The 13,780-nt window shown below is 39.7% G+C and overlaps 1 protein-coding gene across 5 annotated transcripts in view; it reads left to right on the top strand.

Annotated features, from left to right (window-relative positions):
* Nucleotides 1-13,780, top strand: part of FGF13 (fibroblast growth factor 13) — a 296,980-nt gene that overhangs the window by 258,246 nt on the left and 24,954 nt on the right. The gene's annotated exons all lie outside the window — the stretch shown is intronic.

The raw sequence follows: 13,780 nt of genomic DNA, 5'->3' as shown, positions 1-13,780 counted from the left end.
CTGCTAAAAAAAAAAAAAAAAAAAAAAAAAAAACAAACAAATTTGAACATCTCTGCTCTTTCTTAAAACAAATGTTGAGTAACCTAAAATTGAATGTTTTCTGTGTCTCGGTCACTGTGCCTTAGGTTGTACCTTCCCTATACTCACATCACTGTGTCAGCTGCAGCAAGGCTACACACACAAGAAGAGTTTGGTCCTTTGACTACTTTGGCGTATTTAAAAATCTGTTAGTCTTGTGAGGTTTTACAGTTTATGTAGTTCTCAAACCCAAATCAAAACATTTCAAATTAAAGTTACAAGAGTTTCTGTTTCTGTAGGACAGCAGTAAATACAGGGGATATGTAAATAGCCCGAATTGCTCATATGAGTAGAGAGTTTATGAGTTTGTACTGACTACTTAAGAAATGCATAAATGTATTTTCCTTCCACATTCCTGAAAAGTGTGTTCTCAAAGCTATAGAGAAAAAAAAATAATTTCTCTGTAATCTTTAATGTCCTGAAAGCCTGATAAAATCTTATTTCTTTGGAAAAAGACTTCTAATAATATTTTTGCATCACTACCAACCTGATGCTACAAACATTTGGTTTCTTACCATAATGATAAGGAATATATCTGGTATACAAAAGATAAGAAATAAATCCTCCATATAGACAGAATAAATGGATAGACAACACTGAAACCTTTAAGCCTGGTTATGAAGCTCTGTGCAGTTATATACTGGAACCTGGAATTTGTGGTGGGGGGGTTGGGGGTGTATGGAAATCCTCCAACCAACAGACAATAGAAACAGCAATGTGCCAGAACTCAGGGCTTTTCTCCAAGTCTCACTCTCTCCAAATGCAAAACTTTTGGCTCAGGCTCTACCTAGGTCTAAGACAGCTGACTTTTTTTTTTTTTTCTTTTCCCTTTTCAGGTAGAAATCATCACAAAGCTAGCTCTGTGTTTTAACTTCATAGCATGTGTTTAATTTCAATTCAAGACTTATTTCTTCTTATTGATCCATTAAACCCTCCCTTGACTCCCTTTCTGCTCATATGGAGATGTCAGTCATTGCTCACATTTGTCTATACATTTTAGTAGGAGGCAGTTGTGCTCGTGAGGTTAATTGTATCATCTCTGAAAAATCATGCGTGAACAATACTTTGTGATGGCTAGTTAGAGGTTGAGCATTCTGCTTAAAGAGTTATGTGCACAGACAATGCTAGTTCAGTAGATATTCTTATGAGAAAGATGATCTTATGATCAGTCTGTATTTGTTGAGTTAATTGGGATATTCAGAGTAAAGAATTGTATTTCTGCTTAGAAAACACAAGCTTTTTTTGTGAGTTATAGTCAAAGGAATTATTCAGTCAAACATCCAGAATGCATCAACCCCATTCCAAACCTATAACCTTGCCTGCCAAGTCCTACCAAGGGTTTATTTTTATGGTCAAGTAATAAATGAAAGGCGTTTACAATTGAAATAGAGATGGACACTCAGCAGCCACTGTAGCCCTTTTCCAATAGTAGCAGCTCTGGGAAGGTCCATTACTCCTCAAGCTAACCTCTTTCCAGATGATACTATAAACCTTTTGTCCTTAGCATTTCCTGGTATCCCAATTAGCAAACACCTTGACATGCAAACATATTAACAGTTCAAAGTACAGTCAAATAAGCCTGGAGAAAAAGGAAATACCTCCTTAGGGCGCAGTGGTCAGTACACAGTAGAGGTATTATCGTTGTGGAGTGGAGCAAGAAACTTTTCTTAAGATCTTGGTTACTCAAAAGTGATTTTTCTCCCTGTGTGTGCACATTAGTAGAAGAAAAATTAAGTGTCTGAGTCCAGCCCTCTGCCAAATTGGTGTATCTGGCACAGTCAGGAAGACTGGTAGAGATGAAACGAGAGAACTGGAGACCCATGTATATGCTCCACACTGTCAGTGCAAAGAGGGTGGATATTAGTTGAATACCTATTGGTATTTTCGTGCCTTATTAAAATCATGTTTGCTTGGTTTGGATAAGCTTTGCTATTAGTTCTACTGACTCTCCTCCAAATTCAGTATAATAATCCCAAGAAGATTTGATAGGCAGCAAACACTGAATATTTACATTTCAAAAGCTATTGCTTTTATTTTATTTGTGGGGTTGGTGATAGGACCTCAAGGACATCTGATTGGATGCCAATTTATATTCACCCGCTCATGTACTTTTCTCCCCTTAAACAAGGTGTTTTTCCTATGAAGTGCTCTGTTAGAGAAATCTTTGAGATGATATCTGGAGAGTACAAGTTTCAGTTGTAATTAATCCTGTTACAAACAAATAACATGTTACGATATTTTACTGTACTACAACAGTGAAAAGTGTGTTATAGAGCCTTAGAGAGTGCGTGCATTTAATAATTAGTATAGAATGAAATTAGAGATGATGAACAAACCACGGCGAGTCAAAATTTATGGTTTTATGTAAGCACATGTAACAGCTAGATAAAAACTGGCATGTTCTTCTTTCATCTTCTATTTTCTTCATTTCTTATTTCCTGTTTCTTTTTGCCTGAAAGTTAATATAGCTACAGCAACATAGCATCAAACAACCAAAAGGAAATTAAGGTGTTTGGGAGAATTTGTTTAAGATTAGTTTCTTACAAAATGTGTCAGAGAGACGTATATCAAGACAAGGTGACCTTGTTTCCTTAAGTGTACATTCTCTGTTTATGTGCCTGCCTGGCCATCAGATGATATATCTCACTCTGTTCCTAATAACTTTAAAATCCATTAGGCAACTCTGACAAAATACAGCATACTGGATGCAGTTTTCAGAGATATTACATACCTGCAAGTGTCATGAAACAAGGGAGTTGGGTAAGAAAGAGAAAGCTGAGGTGCTCAAGGCCCTGATGAAAGAAAGGCTGCAGCATAACTCAGCTCTTATACAACCTGAGGGAAGCCACTGGGGAAGCAGGAATGTCCTTGGGTTGGGGAGATCTCCATCAATGTTTAGGCTTTATCAGGTGCCAGAGAATGTGCCAAAGAATGTGCCAAAGCTCAACCCATCCCTGGGAAGACAGGATTCATTCAAGAGACTGCACGTGAAACTGCCAGTTTTTGAACCTCTGCCATAGATCAACTGCCCTGTAGTTGTTAAGGTATTGGTTCATTGGCTATCTCTGGTTCGTTGGATGCTGCTGAGATTATAACCAAAAGCAGTGTCTGTGGTAGATCCGTGGTGTTGTAGGATCCCATAAGGAGAAGGGAAAGAGACAGAGAAGTCCCATTGAGATGCTGAGTTTGTCCAGAGGCCAGGAATGCTGTAAATCTGTGTTCTTGGCCATGCTACCTGCTGTACAACAGTATTTAATACGCAATCTGCATGCAGCTAGCTGATACATTTGGAATTTGTTCACTCCTTTGGCTGTATGTCGTGCCAGAGCTCTACTTATCTGTATTGTTGCTTGTAATGGGTAAAGAAGGCAGAAAAACAGGGTTAAAGCAATGTCTCTAATCAACGATTGTAGGAGCATTTTAGTAATATTCACCACTACTGCAAAGGCTAAACACCAGTTACAAGCAAAGATTTGTTTAAGACAGGCAAGGATTTTAATCACAAAATCATTCCTTAGTCAATTTGTGTGCTTTATCTTCCCAGCTGTGGTCCTGGTCCTACAAGCAGAAAGCCGATAGGACAGCATCAACCCTCAACATTTCTGTTTCCAGTGTTGGAAAGCAGGAAAGCATGCATTTATGTGGGTGCGTGTGTGTGTTTTAAATGCTTAGCTTTTCCTTTAAACCTAGCAGATCAATCAAAGTACTATATTTCTTTGTAAAGGAAAGACATTCTCATTAATTTCCATCCCCCACACATAGCTTATTGCATTATACTGAAAATCTCATCTGAGGAATCCTTTCATAATGTAATATATTGCAGAAGAAAAAAAAAAGAACCTTTTACCCCATGTATATTTTGTCTTTCAGGGATTTGGCTGATACCATTAGTCTGTTGGTTACAGCGAGTGCTTCTTTGCTAATCCAGGTGCACTAACGTAATTCATCAAGGTGCACACACACAATTTGTTTAGCACCAGCTTTGGGTACCAGGAGGCACATGTCTGCTCTAAATGAAATTCATTTTCCACTGAAATTCTGTATCTTCCTTTGTCCTCCCCAGCATCCTTGCTAGTGCACTCAACACCTGCCTCATTTGGAAAACGGCTGCAAGTTTAGGCACTTTGCAAAGTGTCTGGAGGTTAAGTAAATGCAACTTGAAAAGTAACAGGTCCCATTTAAACGATGGGAGCATCCATTAAAGATGTCCAGGCACTGGGCACTGGTGCTTTACCTGTGTCCCACTTGTGCAGGCACTGAGTGCCTGGCCAAGACAGCCCTGTGTCCTTGTTCCTGTGGTGCAGGACTCCTGCTGTGTGCATGGGTTCAACCCATCAGCTGCTGTTCAGGTATCCTTTCCACCCAGGGAGCTCCTGGTCCCTCTCAAGGCAGAGCCCAGACAGCAACCTTTACTGTGAGTACCCCACCAATCCCCACTCTCACCCCTGGGTGCTTTTTAAGCTGGTGCCCTCCTGGGCTGGGCAACGGTAATTCTCCACATAGCTTTTAGCTGGGTTAGAGACTACGGAAATCCATCTGCTGTTGGTTACTGGCATTGACCAGTCAGCAACACAGTTGTGTGCATCTGTGATGGTGCCCTTCCCTGGGGTGATAAAAGAGTCTAATTCAGGGTAGTTTATTAATAGAAATAATTGGGCAGAGTTTATTAACAAAAATAATAATTGATGAAAAATAAAAAAATTAGTTGAGAGAGAATTCTAACCTGAATAGCCACATTTTATCTTTTAGTCTATTTTTCCTTGATATTTTCTGCTCCAAGAGTAAAAACTTTAATGTAAGCCCTACATTTTTGCACGCATGCATATTCAGGGTTGTAAATGAAAGGAGAGTGACAGTTTTGCATTTAGTAACTTCACACCCACACACCTCTCTTCTTTCTGATGCTGACACTTCAGCCTTTGAAACAGCTCCCAGGAGCAGTCCTTGGATGCAGGCAAGTGAGATCTAAAGAAGGAACCTGGATGTGCTACTGTTTGCACATTGCACCTGGAAAGGCCTTTGAAGAAGGGCACTTTTCTAGATGAGTAGCTCAGAAATTGTTTCTTGTTAACTCAGGAGAAAACCTAAAGCCAGCTTAAAGAAGAAACTGCATGTGGAGTTTTCCAAGGGCTGGTTAAGCAAGCTAAAATATCATACCACCAACAGTAGGGGCAAGGTGAGGATCTCCTCCTGCTGGCTTTGGAGGGATTTTGAGATGGCAGGGGATCCTGCTGTCTACCAGTTTCCACAGGCATGAGGTGGATCCCCTCAGCATGCTGCAGTTATTCCTTAAGTTATTGGTTATTGCTTTTTTTTTTTTTTTTTTTTTTTTTTTTAATACCTTGACAATTTTTACTACAACTAGCTCATCCTGTCACTTCCCCTTCACTTCCTGTCTTTTTGTGTCCACTTTTCTCAATCTTTTATTTATCACATTTCTTCTTCCCCACCTCTTCAACAGGGAGGGTAGATTTCATTCTCATTACCCACTCCCTCTTGCTCACAGAACCTTTTACAGGCCTGGTTCAAAACTTGCCAGAGCCCATACGAAGGTTTGAATATAAAAATGACAAAATGCATTTCACATTTTGGAACAAAAGAAGTTTACAAACATTTTTCTCCTCCCACTTGCTTTAGAGAACACCATAGCTAGGAAGGGCTTTTCTTTTCCAATCACTCCACATAAAACAGGCATTTATTACAAAGAAATCCATTTTCAGTTTGAGTGGGGGTGGCAGGCAATGCATATTCAACTCAAATCATACATATCTGGGGTAATTTTAAATTGCTATAGCTAGGAATCTTGTGCGGTATAGGCCCTAGTGATCCTTAACCGTTCACAGCAGAGCACACTTTTTCATGAGCTTTGTTTAAATTAACATCAGAGTGTGTTTGCCTCTGGGAAATAACAGTCCTTTCCCCCCAGGTAAAAGGATGTGCTTGAATTGCCTTTGCAAAGTCTTTGGATGAACTGCTTAGGAATGTGATGATCTGTGTGAGAAAGAAACGGTATCATTTAAGCAATGTCATTTTTATTTGAAATTCAGCTTGTTAAAGAAAATGTTTGAAAATGGGCAAAAAGTGTGCTGCTTTCTACCAAAGGTGTAGGAGCTTTCAAAGTCTGAAAGTCTTACTGGGACATGGGGATTAGGTTTTTTATTTTCTTCAAGGGGCCAAAAAAATGAGCCATGGAAAAATCCACTGATAAAAATAAGGCTGGAAACAGAGCAGAGAATTGCCAAAGGGGAAAGCCAGGCTATAAGAGAGGAGAGAGAAAGGAATAAAGAAAGCAGCAGAAATAGGGAAAGGAAGAAAGAAAAATCATATAAAATATGATATAGGGCAAGTATATTAAAGATCGTACAAGTCATCCATCATCTCTGAGATTGGATTATTCTTAACTAAGTGTAACTGGGCAAAGTATATGTTTTTTGTTTGCTTGTTTGGTGGCAGTGTGTTTTGTTTTTCATGTAGCAGATTACACGGGAAAATAAGTGTTGGGGAAAATTAATTAGTGGTGGGGAAAGTTTATATACTGCAAGCTGAACCCTTTGACACATGAAGTCTGCATGGATGAGCCAGGCAAATGCAGACATTAGTAATGAGGACTAAATGGGCCCACGTTTCCTATTGTCTTCATGAATTTACAACATTCAGTAACGTTGAAAGCAAAGGAAGATATTTTGGGGGTGGTTTTATGTGGAGAAATGCACACTTTTCAGATTTTTCTCAATTTGAATATGATTTGGATGTGCATGTTGAAATTTTCCAGAAATTTTTGCATGGAGCTTAACAGCAAGAAGGAAAGTATTAGCAGCAGTGGAAAACATTTAAAATTGTCAAAGTGGTGTGAAATATGATTATAGAAGGTTAGCATAGAAACCGTTTCCAACAACCTAAATTAGGTACACAATCAAGCCTTCCCCTCAGCTCTGCAGGTGAACCAAGTCACATTTGATGGTGAGGTTCCTTTTATGAGTTTTACAAAGTGTTAGTCCATGGTAGCAGACGATTTAGACTTCAGAAGTTTTTTGTCTCCAATTTTGTAGTTTTCAATGAAGAAGTTTTAAAACCTGCAGGAAAATCGCTGTTATTTCTTATCAGATGGGAAGCAGCAACTAGGAGGTAGGGATGCTGTGGACAGCTTGCAATGCCCCAGGCAGCTGAGACCTGGCTCTCCTCAGCTGAATCTTGCACTGAAGGCAGGCCCTGCATCTCCAAGCCCTCACAGAGTTTACATCCTGATTTCCAGAGCTCTGTACACCCAGTCCCTCTGGTCCCACCATGAAGAATGAGTGCTCTAAGTAGGCAGAAGCAGGGAGTCCCTTACAATGCTTGTCTACGTGGGAGCACTCAGACATGTAGGTTGTCCCCGACATGTCCTAGTGACCTCCACACATGCTGTGCCATTGGTGCCAGCAGGGTTAATCTCTTTGTGGGTCTGTGTCCTTGTCAGCATGGGTAACATTCCTCTGGTCCTTGGTGTGACTCCACTAATGATGATCTAGCATCTTGCAGAAGCTACTGTTAGAGCCCAGAGTGCTTTTGTCTGACCTCTGGTCTGACCTATTGAGCTGCAGGAGTCTAGCCCTTAAATCAAGGAAGACAAAGACATAACCATAGATTCAATACATATTTTTAAGTACATCTTGTTCTTTGTTTACGTGGGACTTTAAAATACTTTTCCTCCCCCACCTAGAACTACTTTTCAGTATCAACTGAAGAGTTTGCCTGAATCTGTATGTTTTGTACCCAGTGATGGATTTTCTGAGTCACCATTGCTCAGGATGTGAGGTATCCATGTTCTCTTCTTATCTCCCCTTCAGGAAATGGTGTGGAACCTGCAACACCTTATCAGAGAGTTGATTTTGTGAAAGCAGCAGTTGCTTTTGTGCTTCCTTAAAAGTGGGGTCCAAGCGTCAAGGTTAAGCAAAAACATGAGTTAGCATTTCTCAGCTGGATATGAGTGCTCAGAGAAACCCAGCATTTATTAAAGTCCTATACTTATTCCTGTTATATTAACAGTGCATATTTTGGTGTGGTTAAATCAGCTCAGCACGATCTAGAGAAGGCGGTAATTTAATAACGGTGATTTGCTCATTTAAATGAGGCAACTTATTTTTTTCTTTGTGAATTTGGTCGTCTATGCTTGTTGCTGTTTGTATTCTGCTGCTCATTAGGCTCATTGGAGATGTAGTAATGATTGCTCTGGAGCTGGATTCTTATTCCCATACAAACTTTTAGCTGAGCTTTATGTTTCTTATAACCATTCCCAAGGAGGAACAAATTGTGCTCCAGGGAAGTGTGTAAGTAGGTTGGTGGTAGTTGAACCAGGACAAGGAGCTGCTTCGTTGCCTGGCTGTTCCTGGAGTGGTTGTGTTGACTCAGGTCCATTTGAGGTCTCACTTGCCATGGGAACTGATTATGACTCTAGATATTGCCTGCTTATAGTTTGCACCGAGTGGGAACCTTACCCACCTATTCCAGGCAGAAGAATGAAAGACAAATGCAGGAGGGTCTTACATCATGACCAGACAACCTTAGGCTGGCCTAGGCTGCCCACCAATTTATTCTCTCCAGGTTTAGATGTGGTGTCATAGGAATAGTGCCATGACCAGGGTCTAACAAGGTTTCACTGTAGCAAGAAAGGTGTTTGTTTGTTTATTTCAACTGCAGGGTACCCTGTAAACAGGGTGTTTCTAGGCCCTGCCTAAAATGGACTTCAGGTAAGGTAAAGAGCACTTGAAATCCACCTTGTGTGCATGTCACTTGCTGGCAGTGGGGAGCAGCTGAGTGGCTGGGTGGTGAGGGCCAGCCTCCTGCCCTTCTCCAGAATTACATGGGAACAATTTTTAAGTGCTGCTGGCTGATTCATTGTGCTTGAGACACACAGCCACCTGGAAGGTATTCCTTCTCCTCCAATCTTATCTCAGCCATTTACAAAATAAATTGCCGTCAGTCCTCAGTATGTCTGCACCTGGTGCATTCAGACCTGAATATTGATAACACATATCCAGCATAACCATGTAATAAATAAACAATTAATGCAAGGCCAGAACAAAATTGTCTTTCCAAATCTCTGTTCTGACTAAATAATCTTAGTCCTAAATACCTGGAGAGTACATTAAGCACTGAACATGGTATGGCCTCGTGCTGTGTCTGTGAGAACTGAGCGGTTTAACAGAGGCAAGGCAGAGAAAGGCAAATTTTCAGCTCTGTTTTGCACCAGGCGATAAGAGGCATAGGGGCTGAAGACTAAGGCTGCGCAGTGGTTGGTGGTGGAGCCAGGCCACAGCAGCGTTTTCTGAGGGTGCTGAGTCCTCCCATGTTCTGCTTTTGCAGCGTAACCTCGGAGACGGTGTGGTCCACTTAGCACTAAATCTTTCTTTATTAAAAACAACATATGCTTATCAGGCATTTCATTTTCTGTCTCACTGCTTCTGAATATGTTGTTGTGGTTACACTAACCACTCATGCACTTTTCTGAACCATTAGCTGGTAAAAGCATTTTCTTTTTATGTTGAAAAGTGATAAGGGTTAAGTTACAACCTCCCTGAAAGTGTTTTTCTGTGGGAAACAGCTTCCTGCATATCAAACAATATATTCACCCTTCTAGGTCAGTCTCTTTGCAAGTAATTTGGCGAATCTGTCCTTTTTTTCCCCAGTTATGATTATAAGTGGCTCCATTTATGTACACAGAGCCTCTGGACACATCTTGTAATCTTCTAGTGATGTGCTGTGGGTGGGACTGAGAAAAGTCATACCTAGGACAGAGCTCATCTGGTAAACAGCTGTAGGAGTTAAGACTTTGCTTTTTCTTACCAGGATTGATTTTTGCAATAAAAAAGTTAATCAAGCCCCTGAGATCTTCCCTACAATTGAGTTACAGTAGTTACTGCAAATCTCCCACTTTACTATAAAAAGAACCGTTCCACTCTTAATTGGGAAATGTGCTGTAAGTGCATAAGGGGCAACATTTCAAACTTGCTGGGATCTGAATAGCATCAGTAGAAATCATTAAATAAAACAGATGTTTTCCTTCTGACAGTCAATCCAAGGGTAGTGGTTAGACCCCTTAATGGAACTTAATGAGACACTTAGCAGTCCATTTCCTACTGCTCCTGGCTTACTTACAACATCATCCCATCAGCGTGCATCTTGCAGGAGTAGCAGCGAAGGTCACGAAGGCTGTCTGGATATGGCAGAAGTTTAAGCCCAATGCTTGCACGCAGTAGGTTCCCAAGTGGGTCAAAAGGGTCTTCTCCCTTCAAGACAGCTGCAATTGTTTGTTAAATATAAAGGCAGTGAATCAAAAAGAAAAAAAAAAGTGCAGGTTACTTGAAAAGATGCCTGTTCTTGAGTTCATCATAGCTTTGGTGTCAGTGAAAACACTGATACTTCGCTCTTCAGGTCATAAAAATAAAAGGCTTCCATCCCCACCCTCCCATTCTCCCCCCAACCCTCTCCCCCCCCTCCCCCCCAAAGAAAAAAAAAAATCCAAACAAGAAAGATAGAATCAAGAAGTATTACAGCTCACTGTTAGCCAGGAAGAAACAGATGAGACTAAACAGCCTTCATTTGAAAGTATAGAAGTATAGCATTCCCACTAAGTTCTTGCTGATGATGGTCTTATTTTCTTATTCTTATCAGTCACTGCTCTTACAAATCCAAATAGATGACAGCTTTAGGAAGATACTTGAGGAACCAGGATCAGGAATCCACTGTATGAGGTGCTATATAAAAACATCTATAAAACAGGGCTGTTCATCCATAAGGATAACCAAAGACTTCAGGAGAAAAATCGTAGGAGAGAGATGACTGAATTCAGAAGAAAAACTGGAAGTTTTGATTTCTAAAATTTCTGTTGGAAGATTTTCAAAATATTGTATTGTGGCTTAAAAACATTTCAACATTATAATTTCAGTTTTCATGTTGTATAATACCCTGAGTGTAGAATTCTAAGAACATCAAGAGATGATTTCTGATAATGGGTTTTGTGAAAAGATCAAGGGTTTTTATTTTTATTTTATTTTATTTTATTTTATTTTATTTTATTTTATTTTATTTTATTTTATTTTATTTTATTTTATTTTATTTTATTTTATTTTATTTTATTTTATTTTTGTGTTGATTTGAAATAAGAACAGATTTTGTAGTGGCTTGTGGTGGCTTGGTGTTTCCTATGGAACTGAATTCATTTATATTATTTCTAATAATCTTTTATCATTTGATAGAGGCATCACAAAAATGGATGGAGCACTTTTTTGTGTGCTTTTTCTTGCAGTTTTTGTGGAGCACTTGGGCTTCAGAGAAGTCTATGAAGGGGTCTGCAGTTCTCATCGGAGCTCATGGTTTGTGTGCTTTGCACTGGCTGGGGACAGGGCAGCAGCAGAAAGCCACATGCTGAGTAGGCGCCTCATGCTGGCTTCTGCCCTGGGGTCAAAATCACTTGCTGGTATCTGGAGCCGTCATGGTTGGGAATTAATTTTTTGTATTTGGGGTGAAACTACAATACAAACTGAGCAGAACTTGGATAAGGTTGGTCAGTGTTTTTGTGTGGGGTGTGTGTCAAGGACAAATTGTTTCCCAAGATCTATAATAGATCTACTGCGTTCAATAACAGCAACTATCTTTGGTAATCCTCAGTAGATGGACTGGATTTCTTGGGAAATAATAACACTGTGCTTTTGCTCATAACAAGCACTGTAGATAAAGATGTGTCTTTACATAACTTTCAGGTGGCTGAAAGATAACTTGCTCTCTTGGACAAATTAATGGCCAGTGGAAGCCTATATGAAAGGCTGTGAAGATATTAGAATGAGGCACTGTCCTGCACACTGGAGTTCTTCACTTTATAAATTTAACAAAGATAGTCTAGGTTATTTAAAAGGAAATTGATTACATTTCTGAGATACTTAGAAGTACATATTTTGTACAACAGTTCTATTGATTCTTGATGTTCAGCCTGTTAGTGATGATGGTAAGAAGCATGACTTTTTGAAATCTGTATAGGAAGTTGTCCTAGGCATTTCTCATTTACAGCACATGAAACATCCTGCCACATATGCAAATGCTTAAAAGCTCAGAGTAGATCAAAAAATCTCTTATTTTTTTCATCAGCCATATTTCCTTCAAAAGGATTCTCCTGAAACTCATTGTAAACTCTTGCTTTTGATCAGCATAAAGTTTTTCTACTTTTCCCTCTTATTCAAATCCAAAGCAAGGCAATAGTTAGCTATATTTGTAGCTAGTTTTGTGAAAGTGATCACCAGAAAGCCTGGAAATGGTGAGGCAGATCTCACCTGCAGCTCCTGGGAAGAAGTCAGTTAACAATTAACGAAATCAAACCACAAATGATGGTTCTTTAGTTTTGAAAGAGCAGTTTTGGGAAAAGCAGCGTCATTTGTTCCTGGTATATCTTTCTGATGCTGAAAGAGAGATGAAAAAGAATTTTATTTCCTTTTATTTCTCAAATGCAATAATACAATAAAAATAGGTCACGCCATTTAGTGTGAAATAGGCAGTGGTTTCAAAGAACCAGTGTTTCTAATTTGTGTTTTTTCTTGTGGGTTTTATCACTCAACGCCCACGTTACCTAATTATATACACCTCAAATCAAAACTTAAGAATAACTTGCTTATTAAAATCTGTCATTGCTGTTAGGAAACATGTCACTGATACACACATTCTGTTTCTGGCTTGCCTTGTCAGCATCACTGCCACCGTGATACCCCGCATGCCCCCATTTACCTGTTATTTTTCTGGGTTGCTGGGAACAGGGGGAACTCAGCTGGTGGGAGGAGGCAGCCCTTTGGCTGGGATCTCTGAATCACCTTTGCAGAACATTTAGCAAAACGAAATGGGGAGAACCCAAAGCATATGTTACTGAGATCGGTATCTGTGCCAGTTTCCCAAATGCTCTGATCTTCTTGCTTTTGAGGGATTAATTACCTGTTAGCTCACTTTACAAAGGCTTTTTTTTTTTTTTTTTTTTTTTTTTTCTGGTGCTATCTTTCATCTTTTTCCCTTGTTCTTATGCATACTCTTTCATACTTGTCACTGAGGAATATTGGGATGGGAAACTTTTATCTCTTCCAATATTGGATTTTGCTTTGTGATGTTATTGCTATATCCGCAACAACCCAATTTCCTTCTCCTCTGTATATACCTCTAGAGCTGAGTTATTGCTGAGGTAAATTTTCTCTCTTGTCACTCCACCATTTGACACAAGGTGATTAAATTAATAACAGAGGTTATTTTTTCAGAAGCTCCCTGAAAAGGCTGTCCATTCAGGTAATAGGCAAAAGTGTCTCCTGCGTGCGAACTGGTGTAGCTACTTTTGTGTGTGCTACTCTTCACTCTGTGGCAGTTCTGCTGAGCTTTGGATAACATTCCCCAACCTGGGATATATGCCCCAAAATGAAAAGGCCCAAAGTGAAGAAGAATCTATTCATTAAAGCTGAGCAAATACAGGGGGAGGGGTGGGACAGTGAATATTCATTTGATTTAAAAAATAAATTAGCTTTAGCTGTGTTCTTATCCCCTTTGGCATTTATTTTCCAGAATTCTGCATCCCGTCAGATTATACCAGTGTAAATGTTCTCAGAAAGCTCATTTTTAGCAAGTATACTGAATTATTTGCATGACCCCCAGGGATCAGTTCCTTGTAATTACACAAATAACTTACTTGACTTACTTGTAG

This window comes from Anas platyrhynchos, chromosome 10 (assembly GCF_047663525.1).
Source record: "Anas platyrhynchos isolate ZD024472 breed Pekin duck chromosome 10, IASCAAS_PekinDuck_T2T, whole genome shotgun sequence".
NCBI lineage: Eukaryota > Metazoa > Chordata > Aves > Anseriformes > Anatidae > Anas > Anas platyrhynchos.
This window is presented reverse-complemented; position numbering and strand designations above follow the sequence as displayed.